General features: G+C 43.4%; 1 protein-coding gene across 3 annotated transcripts in view; it reads left to right on the forward strand.

The window, feature by feature from the left end:
• Window positions 1–1,601: 1,601 nt before the first annotated feature.
• Window positions 1,602–22,403, forward strand: part of RALGPS2 (Ral GEF with PH domain and SH3 binding motif 2) — a 109,837-nt gene continuing 89,035 nt past the window's right edge. For 2 of the 3 annotated variants that reach the window (XM_038143947.1, XM_038143950.1), the window contains exon 1: window positions 1,602–1,821. The gene's annotated coding sequence lies outside the window, so the exon portion shown is untranslated. Of the gene's footprint in view, window positions 1,822–1,937; window positions 2,321–22,403 lie in introns of those variants that run through there. The other variant, XM_038143948.1, reaches the window with a different exon arrangement.

Here is a 22,403-nt window from a genome sequence, read left to right on the forward strand (position 1 = left end):
GATGGCATTTGGCATTTTATTTTCCTTTCATTTATTCTGGTTCAGAATGAATTTGATACTGTATTAGATACTATGGCAAAAAAAAAAGAAAAAGAAAAAAAAAACCAAAACAAGAGGGAACAATGTTCTCTCAGGCACAAAGTCTTATTAAAATTGGGGAAATGGCACTGTACCTAAAAACAATGCTTTTCTTTGCTTGTTGTCAAACTTGTGCCTGCAGTTTCACAAATCCTGCCTGCCTTATTTCCCTGTCACAGGTTTAAAAGCTAGTACCCTCTTCCCAGCCTGCTGGACTTGTTTAATCTGGATCATAGTACCTGTATTCTCACCAGACTGCAAGTCTAATAAAAATCAGGCATTCTGCATAGCAGGTGGCTCTATATTTCATTAAATACCATAGCAGGTGGCCACAGATCCAATGGCAGCAGTTCCAGTATAGGAGCAAATTATCAACTCCATGTCCCATGGATGTGAAGGAAGCAGTGAGTGTCTTAACTCCACGACAGAATGAAAACAAGTCAATTCACAATTTAATGCGATTAGGCATTGCTTTCAAAGCATTCAGAATACGTATAAATGGTAGCTATTAATTATTGCAATAACTCACTGGGGCTGGAGACTGCCTGGCTGTGGATGGGAAGGTGGCGATGCCAGCTCCTGTCCCCACCACGGTAGCACTGCCAGCTCTGGTGACTGTAGAGCAACTCTTGCAAAACCTTGTGGTTTTCTGAGGGCTTTCACTCCAGAAATGGTGCCAACACCTTGAAGGCCTTGCTTTCCCCCCATAAGCTGATTATTCCCTAACGACTGTGAGAGCAGAGAAGGAAATGATAAAAGTCATTGCACTGCATCCCTCCAGAACGGAGCTCCTGTCAATGTAATAGTTGTTATTTTGGGGCCAGTTCCTTTCCTTGCCCCCGTTGTCTTTTCTCTCGTTAGGGAGCGACGCCTCACGGAGAGCTCAGCCTGGATTACAGGAGCCCCAGGAAGGACCTTCTCGCTCTCCACGAGGCCCTGACAGGAGCGTGGGGCCAGGGGGTGTCGGGCGCTGCTCCCAGGGCACAAGGGACAGGACGAGGGGGAATGGTCCTGAGCTGCCCAGGGGAGGTTTGGGTTGGACAGCGGCAGGAGCTCCCTCACAGAAAGGGCGACGATATAAATGTAAATGAACTTTGCGGTGAGGGTGACAGGCCACTGAACAGCTGCCCAGGGAGGGCGTGGAGCCTCCCTTCTAGGAGACATTCCAAATCCGCCTGGACGCGTTCCTGCGTCACCCGCTCCGTCGGACTGGATAATGTCCTGAGGTCCCTTCCAACCTCAACACCAGGATTCTGTAATTAGGCTGTCCAGGGAGGCGGCGGGTTCACCGTCCCCGCAGGTGTTTCGGGACGTGGCATCGAGTCGCCTGGTGCGGTCTGAGGCGGGGGTGCCGCTCACAGCCCGGCCCCGCCGCCCTGTCCCAGCCCCACAGCCGCCGCGCGGGAGCGGGCGCGCGCCTCCCCGCGCTCAGCGCCGGCTGCGGGCGGCACGGGCGGCGCTGAGGCGGCGCGTGCGCAGCCCGCGCGCGGCGCCGGGAGGAGGCGGGCCGGGGAGGGGTCTCTGCGCGCATGCGCGGGCGGGGCGGGCGCCCCCCCCCACGCCGTGTGTGTGTGTGAGTGTGTGTGTGAGTGAGTGAGTGAGTGTGTGTGTGTGGGGCAGTGTGGCCGCGGCCGCCCCGCGCCTGCGGAGCCGGCGGCGCGCAGGGACCCGCGCAGACACCGCAGCCCCTCCGGCAGCACCTCCGAGCGGCCGCCCCGCCGCCATCCATCCCCCCTCTCGCAGGTGAGCTGCGCTGTCGCGGCAGGGAGAAGGAGGAGGAGAAGGAGGAGGAGGAGGAGGGAGCCGGCGCCCGCCTCCGCGGGGCTCATTGTCCGGCTCCTCAGAGGAGGAGGAGGAGAGAAGAAAGGAGGCTTCACCCCGGCTCGCACGCCGGGCCTTGCAGGGCTGTTGCCGGCCGGGGATTGGAGGCGCTCCGTCCCCTCCCAGATCCGGGGAGGGTCCCGGCCCCCCCCGGGGCTCCGCCGCCCACCTGCCGCCCTCTCCTCCTCCAGCCCCTCTTCCTCCTCCTCCTCCTCCTCCTCGCACGGGGGTGGCGAGGAGCGGAGCCCCCTCTCGCCGGTGTGTTCGCGGCGGGGCACCAGCCCGGCTGCGGGACGGAGGCTTGCGGGGCTTGGGGAGAGATGTTCGCCCCCCCCGGTGGCTGCTTGCGGGGCTGAAGAGTGGGTTGTAACGTGGACACCCGCCCTTGCTGTCTGTGGAGCCCTCAGGGACGGGGGTGTCGGTGCGTGGGGACGGGCAGAGCCGCGTCCGCGCGTGGGGCACCGCGGGGGCCGGAGGGCGGCCGGGGCGGAGCGGAGGCTGTGGCGGAGAGATACCGCTATCCATCGGTCCTGCCCCAGGGATGGGCCCCGCCAGCGGGGCACGAGGGACAGGGCAGCGCACAGGGATGGGGACGCTAGGGACAGGGCAGCATGAAGGGATGGGGACGCTAGGGACAGGGCAGCATGAAGGGATGGGGACGCTAGGGACAGGGCAGCATGAAGGGATGGGAACACGAGGGCCAGGGCAGCATGAAGGGATGGGAACACGAGGGGCAGGGCAGCATGAAGGGATGGGAACACGAGGGACAGGGCAGCGCACAGGGATGGGGACACGAGGGACTGGGATGCAGACACGAAGGACAGGGCAGCGCACAGGGATGAGGATATGAGAGACAGTGGACAGTGGCTGTGAGAAGAGGATGAACACCACATCGCACCACTTTCATGTAAACCAGGGTAATTTCAGAGCATTTGCTGTCCAGTAGATGGGAATCTGCTTTAGAGGATGGACAAATAGATGCTGTTTATTAGACATGAGGCATGTTTAGCATTATTTCTTTCCTGGCAGCAGATGCTGGAAAGGCAGTTCTGTAGATATATGTCAAACCATGATGAGTGGTGATGACAGGTAATATTTTGGAGTAACTTGCCCTGTGGGTTTAATAGTAGTTGCAGGCCTGGTGAAATTCTGTGGATGTATATCTCTATTTGCAGGTTTCCTATACTGACACTATTGGAGAGATCCCTGTACTGAAAAAAAGGTGCTTTTGCATAGCTCTTATTCCTGCACCCCTCCTTCTGTGCCTTTGCTGAATTAAAGAGCTTTGCAATCACAGATAGCTAGAAGAGGTGGAGTCTATTTCTTTTCAAATGGGATCGGTAGATAATCAGGCAATCAAATGTTTGATAGCTCTACAGCTTTTTAGGTTTTCTCAGTATTGGAAAATATGGGATGCACAATGATTATTTCCTATTTTTCTCTTTTCACTGCTTGCTTCTGCAGCTGACTTCATTTTAGTTGTACTGTGGTGGTGTTTATTTCTAAACAAAATGGGTATAACATTCTGTTCATGCCAACTGGTAGTTTGAGACCCTTTTTGGTGTATAGACCTCTTGCATGTTTTATTGGTTGTGCATAATTTTATTTACTGAACTTCAACTTATCAGGTGTTCGTTTTAAAACATTATTAACTCTCAACAGGGCATTGGAAATAATACATGGACCAAAGCTTGAGAACTACTCATGCTTTTTTGTGTGTGTGTGTATTATTGTAAGGTGTAGTATCTGATAGCAGAGCCAAAGGATTTCCATAGGCACCTCTGCATGAGCTGGACTGCCTTGGGCCCTGCTTTTGGGAGCTGACATGATCCACATGGATGCCAGAACAGCTGGAATGAGTTCGCACCATCAAATGCCACAGCATAATATTGTACAGAAGTTGATAGTGATTTTTTTTTCTAGCAATGTCTCTGATTACTCTGGAAAATATTTTACATTTCTGGGCTACATAAGTAAATTTTTTTTTTCCTTTAAATTTTGATGGCGGACCTTTTTTAAAGGAAATTCCTTGCAGAAGCAGAACTATTCCTGCTTTCCACAGCCTCTGCACATCCCTGCTCGTGGGCTGTCTGCAGTCCTGCTCAGAAGTTGGCTAAAGCTGGGTCACTGGAATTGAGAGGGTGCCCTCTGGTGACATCTGTGTTTGGAGTTTGGGCTGCACGCACAGGAGCACTCCGGCTAGTCTGGAATGAAACCCTCCTCCCAGCACAGCTGGGGGTGTGTTCTGCACTGAGATGCTGGTGTGGCTTGGCTGAGATGGGGGACAAGCGCTTGGGAATTCGCGTGGAGGATGTACAGCGGTCCCTTGGTGTCTGGAAGTCCCCTTGTGAAATGTTCTACCTTGTGATTTATTTTGCTGCATTTTAATATGCAATGTTTAACTCAGTCCAGCGGAGACAATGCTCCTCCCCAAGAAAAAACCCTTCGTGAGGTTTTCCTGTTTACTCACCAGTGGGTTTTGTTTGGGGTTTTTTTTTGGTTTTTTTCCTGTGGGGGTTTTCCTGCAGAATTTTGGAATGGCCTTTCCCTTTTACACTTCTATCTTGCCTTGTGACTGTAGATTAAAATGCCAGTGTTTAGATGTTTCATTGACCTTTGTGCTGCTCAGCACTAAGGAACAAGAATGAAGACACAAGGCTAACTTTAACTACAACCGCTTGTGTAAACTTTGATTTTTTGAAATTGACTGTGATTTTTTGAATGACTGGGATTTTTGAAACTTTGATTTTTTGAAATTGACTGAAATTCACAAAATTACTTCTTTACAGAAAAGTGATGCAGTCATAGTGTGCTAATGTTCTGCTTGATGTGTTTGACTATCAAAAGATTTGAATTGACAAGCCACACCTCCATCTTAATCAGTTTGTTCCACTATTTTTTTTTGCATTCAGATTAGGGGTTAATCTTTTCCTTTATATTTGCTTGAAGCTGAGTCATTTGAGCTCCTCCTTTCATTCAATAACTAAAGCTGAGTTGAAAATATCCTTTAGGGGTGGGGAGTGTAATTGGTTGCATTTTTTCAAAAAATAAGCCACCAAAGGCATGATATATTTCTCTTCTAAGTATTGCTTTACAGCTCTTGTTAGAAAACAGACTTAGAAATGTATTTTCAAAATAATGAAAGATTTCTGTTAAAAATCTTTGCCTTTAAATACCTGGAACTGCTGCAGTGGGAATCATCTTTTAATATAAGTATATGTGTCATATTACTGCATGAACAGAAGCTTTGTGGGCTTCATGTTTGGTCTGTTTATGAATTAATCACCTTAAAAGACTGCTGAAGTGAGTGTGTCTTAATGCTGCAGTTGGGCTTGTTAAGTAGATTCTCTGTATGCACAGTCCCCTGGAATGTGTGACCGCAACCCTTTTTGTTTTACAAAGATCCATAAAAGCCTTGTAGGATTCTAGGGAGAATGGCGTTGGAGTCCTAGCTGTGGGCAAGCTGGTCCCACCTGGGCTTCTGCCCAGCAGGATGGGGCCATCCGAGATGGGAGCTGGAGCAAGGCAGGGTGAGGTGTGGGAGGGCTCTGCAGTCAGGAGGAGCTGTCAGGAGAAGGTGGGGAGCAGGGAGAGGGTGGCCCAGAGCCCTAAACAGGGAGGGTGTATCCTGAATCGTGGTGTGTTGTGAACACTGGAGCTGCTGGCTGTGACTCAGGAGTTAGAATGGCACAAATGATGGGCACTGAAGTGGCTTGTGGCCAAGGGAAGCTGTTCCCAGTCTGTATTTCAGTTCATAGGAGAGTTCCTCTCGAAAGGGACCTGTTTGCTAAATCTTACAGTACAGCAAGTAAAACACTGGGAAGTCTAGTGAGTCACCATGAAGTATTTTAAAATGCAGTGCTCCTGACCTGCATATAAGGTTGATCTTTACTCTCCTGGACTCACTGCTCTGAGGTGTGCCGCTCTGGTACACTCTCAGCTGGTGTTTTCAGAACTCCCCGCGGCTTCCAGATGGGTTGTTGACGGTCATGTGCTACAAGTGGTGTCTGCCTTGAACCCATGGAGATCCCCTGAGTTTGCTCACAGAGTGCTTCCTACCCCAGCCTTTTTGTCACTGTAGCTATTTACATGTCAGTAACTTCAGCGCAGACAAACAACAGCTGGGTGGTAAGGTGTACTTTTCCATAAGGATAGGATTCCCTTTCTCTTCCCATGGCTTTGTTGTCCTACAGTCCTGACTTACAAGAATGACAGCTTAGGTAAAACTGGGAAGAGAAGCAGCTGTGTACCTTGCAGGGCCTGGAGGCTTTGCCCTTGTTTCTATAGGTCTGCACTGTTTAGGTGTGTTTTGGCTCTTTGTCATCAACAAGTCAAGGTTTCCTTCCCCTGAAACTCCCTGGCACACCTTTGGCTGGCACTGAGAAGCTCTAGAGCTGCTTGGTCAGAATATCAAGAAACTCTCTTATCAGCCCCTCCTGAGCATCATATTTGTGGTTTAAAAACGTGCCCGTTTCTCAGGTAAAGAGCAGCCTCCTGTGTTGAAGATAAAGGCTGTAACATGGCAGTTGATTTGATGCCAGACTTGAGAGAACAACACATCCATTGCTGCATGATGGTCAAGGGGAAGCCTTTCCCTTTTCTCTTCTGCAGACTGATGTTGCTTGAGGTCCCCTATGATAGGATAGATCTCGATTCAAACTCCTAAGAATAGTTATTTATTCTATTTCTTTGAGATGCAGGACTTGTGGCCTGTTCTTCTTGCCTGTTTCAGAATTTCATTTGTATTTAAACATGCACATACATTCTATAGGCAAGGGAGACTTGAGATGGCCTGTGAACGTGTGCCTGCCCTATTTTTCCTGGTCTGTCTGAGGAGACTGTGAGTCTGTCCCATGTATTTCAAGTGTGACCACAACAGTTAATGTAGCTCAGTGCCTCATCAGTATGTAGTTGAGATTTGAACATGGATTAGAACAAGCTGGCTGAAGTTCAATCCAGATAAAATATACATGATGATGTGGATGTAATTATCAGCCTCCCTAATTGAAGGGCTGCATTTGCCATTTGGTAGAAGCGTTAGTGCCCTCTGGTGACTCACGTTTATTACTTGTTCTCAGCAATCATATTGAAGCAGTAAAATCAGTAAAATAATTTTTTAAGTCTTTGACTGGAAGACTGAGACCACTCCCCCCCCCCAGCTGATTAGACCTGGAAAGTTTGACTGGAAGTCGTCTTTGCCCTTCCTCCCGTGGGTTTTAGATAGTAGTGGAGTTCCTAATGCAAGTGAGGAACTATAACAAGCCTGGGTCAGTTAAGGAGCTGAAACCAGCATGACCGAGGCATAAGCAGAACTGCCAGCAAGGGAATTTGATTGTGGAGCTTGCTATGAGCTCCTCTGCCAAAAAGTGGTTGGCCCAATTTATTAATTTCTTGGAGCTCACGAATCTCTTGGCTTACACTGCTTGTCCTGTGTGTCCATCAGCTGTCTGAGGGCTGAAGTGCTCAGAGAAGAAATGGCTAACAGGGTTTGCAGAGGAGAAGCTTGAGTGTAATTCCATTTTAAAGTGATTTGGATGCAGAATGTGGTGCAGAAGGCTTTGCTGGCTTTGGAGCTGCCTCAGTGTTACTTGGGCTTTGGGATGTGTATGTGTCACCTCTTTTCCTCTTTAATGGAACTGTGCTATCGGCAGCAATCAATTAAGTCTGAAGTGACCTAGGTCTGGCTGTCCATGCTCTGACCATTGCTGTGGTAGTGTGGCATTAAAAGTTGTTTGATTTGTGCCTCCCTCTTTATTCATTAAGGGGCAGCTTGGAGACTTTGAAATCTGCTCTCATTGAAATGGGCTCAGATTGATTGTGCTGGGGAAGGAGGATATTGATCTTTTTCTGAAGTTGAAGGTGTATTTCTTAGATAAAGTGGCTGGATAAAACTGGCAGAGATCCTGAAAAAAGTGATCTTAATGCAGTTTGTAAATTGGATTGCTTTTATCACATTATTAATGTGCCCAGGGTTTGGGGTAATTGTCTAGACTCTAGTATTATATTTTCATTTAGATTTAGAATTAGTGGTATAATGTCACAGAGTGACTGGACTCAGACTAATAAGTGAATAAACAGGACTAGTACAAAACACATTTTCTTCTGTGATACATAATTTTCAGACTAATGTGTAGGCAGGCAGAAGCCTCCAGTGAAAAGCTGAAGGTCTCATCTCTACTTGTAGTTTTTCTTTATTAGCTTCATATATGAATTTGTCTGAGGAGATGTGTAAGCACAGATAGACTTGTGAGTTCTGTGTAAAAGTCAAATCTATAAACTCTGTAAATGGTTGTTTCTAGTCCACTTGTTTTATTGCCAGGTTGTTTGTGTAATCTTCTAATTCCTCTGAATTTCTGTTGCTTGCTTGATAACTTCGGGGTCCTCCACAGTTGTAACTAATCTAAGTTGGTTTGTAATTGAATTAGGTTGTGACCCCATGTGCAGTGAGACAGCTTCTTTATTGACTGCTCACTTCTTTCTCTGTATTGGCAGAAATAGAGATAATGCAGCAGAGAGAGCTGCAGGAAACTTACTCAGCTAAGAAGTTAAACTTCCCCCTGGCCCTTGCCTTCTTTTTCAGTTTGATACTTCCCCCAAACTGTTCACTTCAGTTATACAAACTCTTGGGCTAATGTCATGGCAGAGAAAGGAACATGAAAAAGCATTAGTGGTGGAGACAACTGACAAGTATAAAATCAAGTTCCCATAAACCGGCTGAAATCAAAAGTGGATCAAATGTCAGTTGTTTATTAGCTGAGCTTGTGGAGTGGTTGTCTCGAATCCCTAGCTGGATGTGCAAGTCTGGGAGCTTGAAATAAAAGTTGAAACTTTGTTTCAGATTTTATGCAGAAAAATTTGAGGCACTTTAGGATCCTTGTGGCACTTCTGAAAATCCATTTTGCACAGAGCTAAACTCTACCATTGTTGCATCTTTTACAGCAGGCTGGTGAAGTGAGTTGAGAGTGATGATGGTGTTGGTAGAAGCTTGGTAATATAGCTGATCACGTCCAGGAGTCTGTAAAGTATTTTGGGGATTCCAAAAGCATCTGCAGATGTGAGGTGTTAGAATGTTGGTAGCATTGCACAGTTTCCTGTGTGTTCATTGTGGATTTCAAAATGCACATAAATTCTAAGTGCCAGACCAGTAAAAGATAAGAAGGTCCAAAGATTCAAGCTGCTTCCTTTCCCATTACTGCATCACTGTTTTGTGCTGTCACTAATTAGTAACTTCGGTATTACGAAGTGTATTGATAAAGCACATGGTTACGTGGCTGACTCATATTGTTGTACTTCCTCTCCCACTGTCATGTCATTAACTTTCCCTGTGTGGGTAAAGGGCACCTGAACAGCGCTGCTGTTGCTGGCAGGTCCAGACCACTCAGCCAACAGCCACTTTTCCCATGTGCTTTATTGGTAAGTCTACCTGAGAAGGGGCAGCTATCTCGTGTATTTTTAGAATATTAGTCATGTACTTTTAGACTGACCAGTTTGTTTAGTCATTAGTCATCAGGCTTGTCTGGTAAGTGCCTCTAAATAATTTCGATACAATTATTGATCAGACTTTTACAGAACTATGCCAACAGGCATTTTGGAAAAGAATAATGTGTAAGAGTAGAATCCACTGACTTCAGTCCTTCCATGCAGTTGAAGTGATTTGCAAGTATTTTCTGCAGTTCAGAGTGCAAAATTACTAAAGTATTAGCAAGATTTCTGCTTAACTACACATGAACCCTCTGCTTCTGAGAGGCATGAGTGTGGTGGACAGTGAGCAGCCTGAAACTTGAGGCGTTTGTTAGGGTGGGTAAAACCTGGCCCTTGCAGGTCTGCCTCAAGATAAGATGAGGTTAAACATTACCTAGCTATAAGGCTTTATTATTATTACCTTTTAATATGTCATTCAGATGGTGTCAGCTGTGTGGTTTCTTAGGAAACTGTTTCCTGTGTTCTTTGTATAAGAGCAAATGTCCCTCTGTGGTAGAAATGTTTTTGCTATTTCGTGTTTGAAAAAGGCTTTGCTCACCATGCATTGCTGCTTGTTTGCTCTGTTGATGATACATAATTTTTTATAATCCTCCTTTGGGGATTTTTTTTTTCCCTCCTAGGCTGGGCCTATTTTGCATTTATTTTGAACAGATTTTGCCAGGTAGCTCTTTGATAATAGATTTTGGTATTCATAATGATATGCCTTGCTATGTTTTTAATGGTGCTTTAAACAAGTACATATAGTGTTACATTGGACAAAGGAAGGTAGCAGTACCAAATCTCAGCACAGTGTGAAACTGTGATTCTTTGAATATCTTTCATACCCTTAGGTAGCTGTAGGTATGCTGGCAAAAGATTATTTTATTTGTGGAGGTTGTTCAGCTCTACTCCCTGTATCTATTAAAGTGGCTGAGTGTCCACCTGGAATAATTTTAAAGGAATTTAGAGAGGAAAATGATGTTAACCAAATTGTAGTCAGGAGATGAAACAAAAAGGCAAGCTTGGTAAGTTTTCACTGGAGATGCCTGCCAGAGGTACAGTGTTTTATAAAGCTGGAGGCACATTAAAGCCATATGAAGCAAAAAAAGCTACTTTTGAGGTACAATATTTCTTTAGCTTTGAGGACTGGCAGGTAAGCAGATGGAGTGTCTAGGACCTGCTTGTGAGCAGCTTCCTTAGTGCCTGCATGTAATGACTTGCCCTTGTACTTAATTAACTCGCTGGCTTTTTTTAAAATGTGGATAGGGTCTATGTGATGACAGAGCTTGAACTGTAGTTCATGCTGTGACTTGCCTTTAATACTTCTGAAAAGTCAGTCTTGACTCTTTTCTGAAGCTGTCTTGGTGGGAAGGCTTCTTCAATTAGGACCTAGTTCATGTTTCAGATAAGACAATTTAATTTCTCTTCAAAGAGGTATTTCTATAGCTGTGTATAAGCTGGTATTCAGGGAAATGGGTTTGTTAAGAAGAGAGGTCTAAAGCTGTTCAAGACCAGCAGCTGGAACTGTTTTAATTTCTTCTGGTTTTGGTCATGAATGCCATATTACTGGGAGGGAGAGCGGAAAGAAATATCCACGTATGTGTTGTTGCACATTGCTTTTTTTTTTTTTTTGTATGTACAATGAAAAGTTTTAAAGTATTTAAGGTGACATTATGTCAGAACTTATAGAAAAACTTAGCAAGTGTGCAAAACAGGATGAATTTTTATGCATGTTTAGATTTAAAGGAGTAGACAATATGTACTATTGATTTGAGGCTGATGTGGTTTTGTTGAAGAATAATTCTTGATCTGAATTGTATCACATATAAGACAGTAAAGACATTAATTGAAAGGGCATTGTTCAGGCCAAAGTCTTTTTATGAAGGCTAGGTTTGGAAGATGTGAAATCTGTTGTGCAGATCTGTATGTTGATACAATTCAGAGGTGTGCTGGTTTTGTGTTGCACTGTTAGACAGACATAGAAATCCAGTTGGCATCTGTTAAGTGATACTGCTAAAAAGGGAAGATAGCTCCTTGCATTATTTATCAGACAAACGTAAGAGATGTCTTGCTAAGCTATTGTACCCACAAAACTTCTGTTAAATCCCTCATTTGTAAACAAAGATATATTGTAGAGGAGTTTAGACCTTTATTTCGGCTGTACCTGGGTTTTTTTTAAAGGTAGCTCTTACTTTCCTGACTTAGGAAATTATTGTACTTACTTTTTCTTCGTGTCTTTTTATGAGGTAATAATCTTAAATGGAAAACAGAGTCAGGCAGTTGTGGAGTTAAAGGACATGGACAGAGGTGAGATCTCTCCAGGGACCAGGAAAAGGCAGGCTTCCCTTGCTGCCTTGGGATTTGCCAGAGTTCTGTGCTGCTTTCAGGTGTCGGATTTCTGTGTCTGGTACTGAATGTCGTGGATATCTTCTTGATTTTACTTGAAATGAGGGAGGGAAGATGAGGAGAAGTGATGGACTTCAGCAACTGAAGTTTTTGTTGCTTGTCTCTTTCTCTGGTGTCATCTTTCCCTATTATGTTCCAGCCTGTTAATGGAATTGGATATCTTTTTTCCCCAGGGCAGTAGGGTGTGTTTCTATGATCTTATCATTAGACTTGCTGATCATTGTTTCTTTGTTGCTCTTTCTGTATTTCTGATTCTCCTAAAGCTGGTAGACTTGCTTTGCTTACAGGGAAAAAATTGCTGTCTTTTGGAATTCATAATCAGCATCTTCTCTGATGATGAGGAGGCTGATGATGTTGATACTTAAAATACTTAACAATACTTAAAATCAGAGAGCAAATAATGGAAGGGGTAAAGGAGTCTCGCCTAGGCTGGAGATGCCATTTGTGAATTGTGTTCTCTTTTGGGTGTGGGGCTTATGGGGCTGGGTTGAGCATTTGCTTGGGTCCCAGGGTGAGCTGATGTTGGATTGGCTTCATTTGTCAGTGAGGGGGCTGGTTTATGCAGCAGTCTCTGGTAGAGCAGCCCTGCTGTCTGGTGTTTGCCAGCTCTGCCAGATTAGTGGTGTTTATTAGCCACACACAACTCTCCTGGAAAGCCCTGCTCTGTTGTTCGTGAACAGACTAGATCCTTCTGTCAGAAAGACCCTGTAAATCCCTATATGAATATTGCATTTAAATTAGTAGCTGGGTTGCCTGTTTTTGCTTAGGTAGTTTTTGTTGGCTGACTCGGAGGTAGTGAAAGATAAATTTGTATAGGTCATTAAAATAGCTTTGCTTTTAAGTGATAAAGCTGTTTCAAAAATATCACCTGCCAAAACACACTAACCATGTTGTGGCTGGTGACTTCAGGGTATTTCAACAGTAAGGTACTAATACCCTATTTATGATGTGGCTGGTTCTCTTTTATGTTTAAATAACAGCAGGACCAGCATGAACCTCCCCTACTTGGCAAGCTGAACATGAAACTAAAAGATTAAAGTGTTTTCAAAGGGCAGCCAAGGTATTGACTTTTTCAGCCATTCTTTCAGCAGGTAAGAGGCAACTTGCTTCCTGCCAGTGTAGAATGGGGAAATGCATTACTAATTTGTGTTTTGCTTTGGTTTTTTTAGTTTGATGATATGGATGATCTTGACTTTGAGGTAATACTGAAAGCTCTTAATTAGTTTAGTTTATATATACACACACACACGCACACACATATATTTAATTGGGTTCCCTGTTGAGCTCTCCCAGCTGAGTTTGTTTCCCAGCACAGCTTTGTCCTCACTGGGGCTTTTTTGTTGCTCAGGCAAGGCTGCTCCCTCTTCGTGTGCAGCATCCACTCATCCTTGTAATGTTGACAGATTTCCTTGTACCTCCAGATCAAGGACAGTTTAATGACAGTAATGACAAAGCAGTATCAAATCCTTGTCCAAACTGTAACTTGGGCTACTCATTCCAAATACTTAGAAACAATTGCTCAGACTCTTTCAGTCCTCTGTGTTAGTCATGGGCATTTCTTTCATGTTTTTTCCTCCTATTCAAAGTGAATCTTGCATGAGAGCAAAAATGCTTAGCTAAGCTACATGTTTATGGGACTGGATTTTTGGTTTAAGGCATCAATACAGGGCATGGCAGGGCTCAAAGGAGTGTTGTATTTTCATTTAGATGAGGTAAAGAATTAGCTTCCATTGGTTTGTCCAGAATGACCAATGTCTGTTGCTTCAGAAAAAGCCAGTGTTGTTGGTTATTCTGGACCAAAAGATGTCCTCTCTGCAGAAGGGAGAAAAAAAATGTGCAAAATTTAGGACAGAATTCCTGCAGGATTCCTGCCAGAAGTTTCCAGGGAGAATAGGAATCTTTAACTGGTAGATGTCTTAGGATCTGAGGGTCTTTGCTTTAATTCTTCTAATTGTGTTTTCCCTGAGCTTTGTGTTACTTTATTGCTGTGATGGTTTTGGTGAACCTGAAAAGGAAGCAAAGCATTTTCCAATCATTTTGCTAAGATCAGAGATTTTTGCTATTAGTATTGGTGGAGTAGCAGATAGGGGATTCTTTTGGAAGGTTCTAATCTGTGAGCTTTTTAAAGATAAAGTTACCATCACCTCGTGGTCCCATGACAATGGGTTTTATATCCCTACTCGTAGTAGCTTGCCCTGTCATGCCACGCACTTTCTTGCATTATAGCATTCTAGGTTTACTTTTTGTCAGTCAAAAGATTAACAAAAAGTTGAATATAATTCTCTTTTTTTAGCTAAATGAAATGTCAGATGGCATGGTTTCCTTAAAAGGAAAGTGTTAACTGCTGTAAATCAGTAGTTTACATTGAAAACACCATTTTCCTTCAAATCCATCACAACTATATAGTGTACGGAATACCTCTGTCATTACTCTTGGACCCAAGTTTCCAGCTTGCACATATCTGCACTTAAATCAATCTTTAATGTCTGCTTTCATTGATTTGGCAGAAATGGACACAGCTGTGTTTCATAAGCTTAAGGATATGTTTGAGTGGTAATTATCCAGTCATCCACTGAATAGCTCAAATATCCAAGTAGCTGGGTAGGATATCACTTGTGAACATACTGTGCTGAATTCATAGTGCTGGAATAATCTTAAAAATCCTTCTTGACAGTCTGTATCGAAGGCATGTCATTAATCTTACCCCTGCAGTGTCTTTCTCTTGGTTTTGTAACAAGAATTTAAGGCTTGCCTTTACTGCCCATAGAGGTATACAAATGATTTTGTATAGCTGGTTCTTACTCTTTGCCAGCCATGCTCTTCAAATTAATGCTTGTGCTGCTACATCTCAGAGCCTTTTTGATGTCTTCTGGAAAGCATTGTATTCTGCATCAGTTACACAAGTTCTGTAGATATTTATTATGTCATTCCCTCTTTAGGGCACATCCTTTCATCAATAATGTAGATAGATGGCTTAGAATTGGCTCCGGCAGGGCTCTTGTTTATAATGCCCATTTACCTGAAATCACATTGAGGTTTTTCTGGTGACTGGACTGGTGTCATTAGTGAACAAACAATAAATGGGTTTACCAGAATTACAGGCCTTCAAATAAATTCCTGTCTACCTTGAGTGACTAAAGAGACACCATTGCCCTGTGGTCTACTATAAGTTTCTATTCTGATAACAAGAAAAAAAGTCTGATGTCATCTTAAAAATACCCTGTCCTCCTTCATGAAAACATCCACTCTGAATTAGTTGAAGCAAACGTATTCTTGGTCAACAGTTTCAAGCACTTTGAGTGGGTCACTGGTAAATGGTCAGGCCATCTGACTGTTGGAGTCCTGTATTTGAAATAACTTGGTTTCTAGGTTTCTGTGTAACTTGGTTTGTGTCATGTTTTATTAGGCAGATGCTTTGGTGGTCACTGGTTGCTGACTGATTTTGGCTGGAGAAAGGTATTTAACTTTAGGTGATGGGTATTTGGGTCTTCATGTGTTCTCTCCTGGGTTGGCTGATATACTGACGCCCTTCCAAAGGGAGGTACAAATATGGAAAAGTGGTGAATGTGATGCTCAGATTGATAAATAACTGGTTTGTGTTGTTTGAATGTTGAAGTTGTCTACCTGGGCTTGACACACTTCCATAAATGAGTGTAGGGGATGGTGACACAGGCAGAAGTTCCAGCTCTCTTGCCCAAATGCCCGTTGTAGTTTCCCACAGCAGTGATCATACCAGACAGGCAATTCACAGGCTGATAGATTTTCTCCTGGTAGCACCATTTCTATAGCAACAGTGCATATCGATGCATGATGTTCAGAAAAGGACAATTACAGAGAACATGGCTGAAATGTTGCTGTCCCAGGTTTTACTGTTAAAGGCTGTACTCATCTCTCTGAAAGCTGAATTTCAAACCAGACTAAGATATTGTGTGTCCTCTTTGAGAAAAGTCCTTAGTGTTTCTTAGTGGCTTAATAACCAAATACATTAAAATGTTCTCTCAACAGTATTTGTTGATGAGTGAAAAAATCAGCATTCAACAAGGGAGGAGTTTTGACTTCTCTTTCTCTAATGTCTGGTTTTTGCCTTACTGTACAAAGCAAGGGTGCAGTCAAGGCTGGTGGATGTACTAAGTCCTTAATTCTATGGATTTGGAGGCTCTTAGTCAGCAACAGTTGGGACTTTCTCATCTCTTTCTTGTTAAAAATCTGTCCTAGGGTGGTTTGATCGTCTTAATTTTGGTTTGGGTGTTTGCACTTTTGACTCTAGCACTTGATGCCTCCAGGAGTGTGCATGGAAATTTGAGTTTTCTTTACATCCCTGTGTGATGTGTAGGTTTACACAGGAAATTCAGTGTGGATCCTCAGGCTTAGTTTTTGTTAGTTTTTTTCTTACATGTGCTTTTGGCATGTGAGGCTGGGGACTGCTGGTGTCAAGAGTCCCTGTAGTCTGTTTGCAATAACAAAACTCAGGCTTCAGTTGTCATTCCTGTCTCAGAACTTACAAGTGTGCCATTGTACATAAAATTATATTAAAATATTTTTCCCAAATCTTTGTCATTCTGAGAGAAGGCATGCCACCTGCATGGATTCATTTGCAGATCATTACAATGATTTTCTTCAGGTCTGCCTTCTGCTGAAATTTTTTGTGCTGCCTTACTGAAAATAATGAAAAAGAAGCTAGAAATATAGAAGGCAGTTCTAGAGACTTTTCACTGTGACATGTGATATTTTTGCTAATGCACTGTCTTAATTCTTCCCGATTTGTGTGTTGCTTGTATTATCCTCAAACTAAGCAAAACTGGATCTAACTACCTCTGAAAAGAGTTTTTGGATCCCAAAGTCCATGTTAGCAGCATTCAGTGCTTCACTGTTGCTTGCTCTTAAGTATGGTTTCCCTGTTCACAAGGGTCTCCACAGATGAGTTCTTCCTTTATTAATTCCACTGATTTTGTGTCTGCACTTCTTAACCAGAATAACACTTTGCAAACTGAGCATCGGTTAATCAAGGGGACATTAATCATTTACTGCTCCTCTTGTTTGCAGACAAAACTGACAACTGTATGGCTAAGTGGTGCAGGTCTTGCAAATCCAGTTGGGGAAAGATTATCGTCTTATAGAACTGCCTAATTAATTAAAAATATTTTCTTCTAGTTTAGAACCTTTTTTTTTTTCTCATATTTTTACTTCTTATTCTTGAAAAGAAATCTTTCCTTCAGAAGTGTCTCTAAGTTATGTTTTCTCCTGTTGTGTCTTTGGGGCAAGGAGAGATTCTCCTCTGGTTCTTAACTGAGCAAACCTGGATTTCTTCTTCAGGATGAAAACAAATTTTGCTCCAAGAGGTTAAACTTTGGGGTAGCTTTAGTTGTGGGAGGGAGATGAGGGAGGTGGAACCTTACGCTTTTGATGTACTTTCTGTGCTAAAAGAATTCCCTACTGCTTACTCTTTTGGCATATGGGAGGAAAACCAAACTAGGTGTCATAAATTCAAGAGTTTCATTCTTCTGGTAGCAAATGCAAAGTAAAAGGCAGATCCAAAGGAATAAAGCTTTGTTCTATGCGCTTCTCTCAAGAGCTACCATCAGAGGCTTCTTGGTGATCTCTGGAGGAAGAAGTGCCAGGGACCTGATGATTTATAAGCAGCTTGTCAGCAGAAAGTTCTTCAAGTTTTGTGCAGTTATTGTCTTAGTGTGCCTACATTTTGCCTTTTAACACTCAGACGCTGCTGGAGAGCCTTTTGGTAGCAGAAAGCCAACCTCTTAGGACCTCAGGCTAAACCTAAATAGCACATACACATGTTCACATTTTTGGCTTACTCCATTTGTTGCCTGCAATGATCCTTTTCCTTCTGCTTGATCCGTGCCTTTGTGAGGGCCCAGATCTGCCACTGCTTGCAGCTGTGTACCAGTTCTGATACTCAAATTTATTGCCTTCTGCTAGAATATCTCCCATGTGAGTCTTGGCCCTGAGTCAGTCCACTGAGGAAAGCTGCTTTTGAGTGGTAGAAGTCTGAGTGGTAAGGATCTCCTTCTTATTTGTGTGTAACTAACCTGGAAAAATTTCCATTTTGAGCTGAACCTCTTGATTGTTGTTGCAGGTTGATGACAGACTGAGATAATGGTTTGATTTTTGTAATAGGATTTGGTAAATGAGTAGCTTGTGCCCTGGAGAAGGATATTCTGGCTTTCAGTTTTGGTTTTTCTTTCTTTCTTTATCTCATCCTAGGACATGGGAGCTACAAGTTGTACCAGTTTTTGAGATTAGAAAGGAGAGCATGGGTACTAGAGAACCATGGAGAAGAGGCCTAGATAGCTCGAAACCAAGATATGAATGAGGCAGAGCCTTGCTGTTACCTTGTTGTTATCTCTCTCTCTTTATTTCTCCCCTAGCCTCCTTCCATTCCCTGAGTTGGGGAATGAGGTGCATAAAAGCAGCAATAGGATTTATTCAGAACAAATTGTAGTGAAAGCGCTCTGTGAATAGTGTCTTAAAGAATAATAATTTTACCTAATTGACAGCTAAAGCCTTTTTCTAAGGTAGAAAAAGAGAATCTAAATTTAAATGAAGCTTCTTTTTTATTTAAAACTTCAGTGTCAAACCTAATGAAAGAACTTTTTGTTCCCTTTCTTGCTATTCCGTGGATTCTAATTTCATCTGTCTTGGAGCTTAACCAGCTGATACTGCTGTGACTGTTGTGCAACAGATGCTTGGGGAAAGAATGTGTGTGTGACAGAAGTGAGCTGTGTGAGCACAGAAGTGCTTTGAGTTTCCAGCAGGAGTCTGTGTCACTGGGTCAGCTGTGCTGCTCCTGCAGCAATGTGTGACAGTTTCTGTCAGGAAGGAGTCCAGCATGAACTTAAGCAGCTGTGAGATATTTGCTGTTAGTGGTGGTGTCTGAAAACTGTTAAAGAACCCAATTGCCATTACTCAGATTTTGAGCATAAATTTGCATTTTATTCTTCTGGTTTATCTTCCTGATAGTTAAATATGGCAAGTGTGTCCTCGTGCAGGTCTCAGTTTCATAGCATAAGCAAGCTGAGGTCTCGTGGGTTCCACTGAGGAAAGAAGTTTCACTGCCTTCAGAAAACCTGCAAGCCCTTCTGTGTGTGCATTTCATGGAAAAAGTGTTTTGGGAACAAGGTGACCAGAACTGCATAGAGTACAGCATCAGTGTCTCTTCTGCAATGTTTTGCAGGTGGTGTTGGTTCATAACTAATTCAAATATCTGTGTCTCATGCGACTACTTCATGCTTACAGCTTTAGAGGCATCATTTCCAGCTGAAATTCACAGCAGAAATTTTACTGGAGTCAGCTACAAGAGTCCTTTAATGTTTGACTTTTTTTTTTTTTTCATTCTTCTGTCCATCAGATAGTTTTATTTCTCCTGTATTAGACTGCTTTCTGGTATTTCTAAATATTTTTTGTTATAATGTTTGTAGTGGTATTACATATTTAACAACTCTTACTAATCTGGTTTTTTATTATTATGCTGTCCTTCCTGTTTTTGTCATGTCTCTGCCCGACGTGTGTCTTCTCTCTTATCTCAGTCTCACTAGTGGTAAATTAGGCAGTGCTTTGCCAAGATTCACACATCTGGAGATTTCATAGTGTGTGAGATTTTAGGTCCAGGATTTTATTATTTTCAGTGATAAATTTCCTGCAGGTGAATGCAGTAGTATTAAGTTGCTTGAGCTTTTATTTTATGTCTTTTGTGGAAGTTACTATTTTTATCAGTTTCACTATCTCAATATCATCATGCCTACTGAAAACTGAATTGAAACATGGCTTTAGGTTATTTTCATTTCTCTTCTTTAAGGATATTTACATACTGTCTTTATTTGTACAGTGCAGTAACTTGGGTGGGTTTCTGCTTTGGTGGCTGGAGTGTGAAACTGAAGGATATAGTTTGGAAGGTGCAGTTTGTTTTATCTTTGTTGTTCTTTGCCTCATCCTTGGTGACTCTGCTTCGTTGTGGGGCTTTTACGTTTGTTGGGTCTTCTTTAGGTGTGGAGTGTGTGCTTTGATGTTTTTTTTAGCCTGTTTGGTTTCTTACTTTTTGTTGTGGGTTGTGTTGGTTCTTAGCAGTTGCTTCAGCTTTTACCTTTTACACCATAAGTTTTCCTGCACTCTAGTTTCCACAAGATCAGGAACTCAGGTTTATTGAGTCTGGAACAGATATTTTTTGGTCCTTAAAGTCTTTGGTAGTGGCTCTGCATTTATAGTTAATGATGATCCATGCAAGGCGATTTGTTTTCATAATGGAGATCTGTGATCAAAACAAATGACACTTTATACTGACATTATGAATAAGAGCAAAGAGGATATTGGTCATCTTGACTCTTGAGCTGTTCCTAAAACTTCACTGTTTCCTCAAAGCTTCTGTAGTGTTCTGGGCAGGAAGTTTCAAATGTGATTTTAGGGTTGTCTTTTAAAATGCTGTTTATACAGTATTTTGGGGACAGTGTTTGACCCAAACTGAGCCAAGAACATCTGCTGTGGGAGTCAGGGAGTCAGTGGGAGTCAGGCGTCAGTGTTCTGTGGGATGTCTGTAAGAGTCCAGCACTCTCTGCTCAGGTTCTTTCAGATATTCCACACATGGAGGGTGTAATGCTTCATGCTAGATCAACCATTTGAATATAGCTGACGTTACAGAGGATTTCTGATTTAGCAGTGTGATACAAAATACACTGAAATCGCGATACAAATGCAAGTTCCACTTGGCAAACTCCAGCAATTGCAGTATACCGTTTCAACACAATACTGCGTTGAAAAATACGGTGAGATTCCCGCGTGTGATCTGGAGTGTGCTCACTTGTCACGATGCTGGTGACGCCGGGAAAGAATACGTGGGTTGGAGCCAGCTGATCCTCTGAAATTCTGTGGTTTTGTGGCGGCACGGCTGGGCTGCCCCGCGCTGCTGCAGCTACCCCGGGAGACAGTCACTTGTACCAAAGAACTCGGGGAGAAGCATTTCCAGCGGCAGCTGATTCACTCAGCTGGGATGCAGTCAGTGGCTCTGGCAGAGCTGTTTATGTCAAACGAAGGGCACTCTGCTCCCCTTTGTGCTGAGAGCCGGCGGGCTCTGCACAGCCGTGCTCGGGCACACCCCGCTGCTGCTCGCTCGGCCCCCGAGCTGCCTTCCTTGGGGGGAGCTGCAGGTCAGCCCCTGGGTGGGAATGACCACCCGCACAGCCTTGGGTGAATTTGCAGAAAAATTCACTGAAGGCGACAGACCCCGCTTAGCTGTGCTGGCTTCGCTGGGATAAAGTTCATTTTCTCGGCGGTATCTGGTGTGGGGCTGTGTTTTGGATTTGTGCTGAGAACAGTGTTGATACCGCAGCAATATTTTGGTTACTCTGAGCAGGGCTTACACTGAGTCAAGGCCTGTTCTGCTCCTCATGCCCCCAGCAGAGAAGCTGGGGTGCACAACAACTTGGGAAGGGGTATAGCCAGGACAGCTGACCCCAACAGGGTTATTCTGGGCCATATATATAATAATATAAATTTGGAGGAAGGAGGTGGAAGGGATGACATTTGGAGTGGCTTTTGCCTTTCCAAGTCGCTGTTACACAGGATGGAGGCCTGCTTTCCTGGGGCTGGCTGAGCTCATGGGAAGCAGTGAATGAATTCTTTGCTTTGCTTGAGCACACAGGTTTTGCTTTCCCTACTGAGTCGTGTCCATCTCAACCCATGAGATTTTTCACTTCTATTCTGCTGATTCTCTCCCCCATCCGCTGTGGGGGAGTGAGTGAGTGGCTGCATGGGGCTGAATTGCTGGCTGGGGCGAAACCACAATAGTCTAGATATTTTCATTGTTTGGGTGTGATGAATATTTGTTATCAGTATTTTTATTTTGCTTTCTACTGTACAGTATGAATGGCATGGTAGGAAGATATCAGTGTGCCAAGGCTTCAGGCTGCTTAGGTGTTTTGTGCATTGTAGGAAACACTCTGGGTTCCACATGTAATTCATTTCTGAGCACAAAGGCATTTATTGAATTGGAGTGGAGAAACTGACTGGAAGTTCAAATTACTCAGTGTAATTCAGTTTTGGTAATTGGATATACAAGGTAGGCAGAGAACACTGTGACTCACTACTGCAGTGTGGTGACAGTCATTCCACAAACCCAGCTATGCTGCTCTGAGCTTCTCTGCTCTTGATCACTTTCTGATATTGCTGTTCACAGATTATTTTGGTGTTGAGCAGAAGGATAGTATAGGAAGCAAATTCTTTACTTATTCCAGTGTGAGGATTTTTCAGTATTTGTCTCAAGTTGCACATTGACCCAAACTGTTGCTGTGACTGTTCCTGTTATGGTAGTGGTGTTGTATTTTTGAATGCTGCTAGACATAAGAACATTGTGAAAGTTGCCAATTCTAGAACTTTAAAGTTGATAAATGTATGTTTATAGCAGTTCAGTACTAATTCAGCTCCTTAGTGTATCCACAAAATGTGAAAAAGTATAAATGTGTTCAGGCATACTCTTGTAAAGCAGCAATGCACACAAAATTATCATTGTGTGGACAGCTTTGTTAGGATACAGTTTGATGGCAGATGTTATATTTTGTAAACTCCATTTCCTTTGCATGGAGGGTTTATTCCCTAAGTGATTTTCTGCTTAATTAAAAAAATAAATTGAA

This window comes from Motacilla alba, chromosome 8 (assembly GCF_015832195.1).
Source record: "Motacilla alba alba isolate MOTALB_02 chromosome 8, Motacilla_alba_V1.0_pri, whole genome shotgun sequence".
Lineage (NCBI taxonomy): Eukaryota > Metazoa > Chordata > Aves > Passeriformes > Motacillidae > Motacilla > Motacilla alba.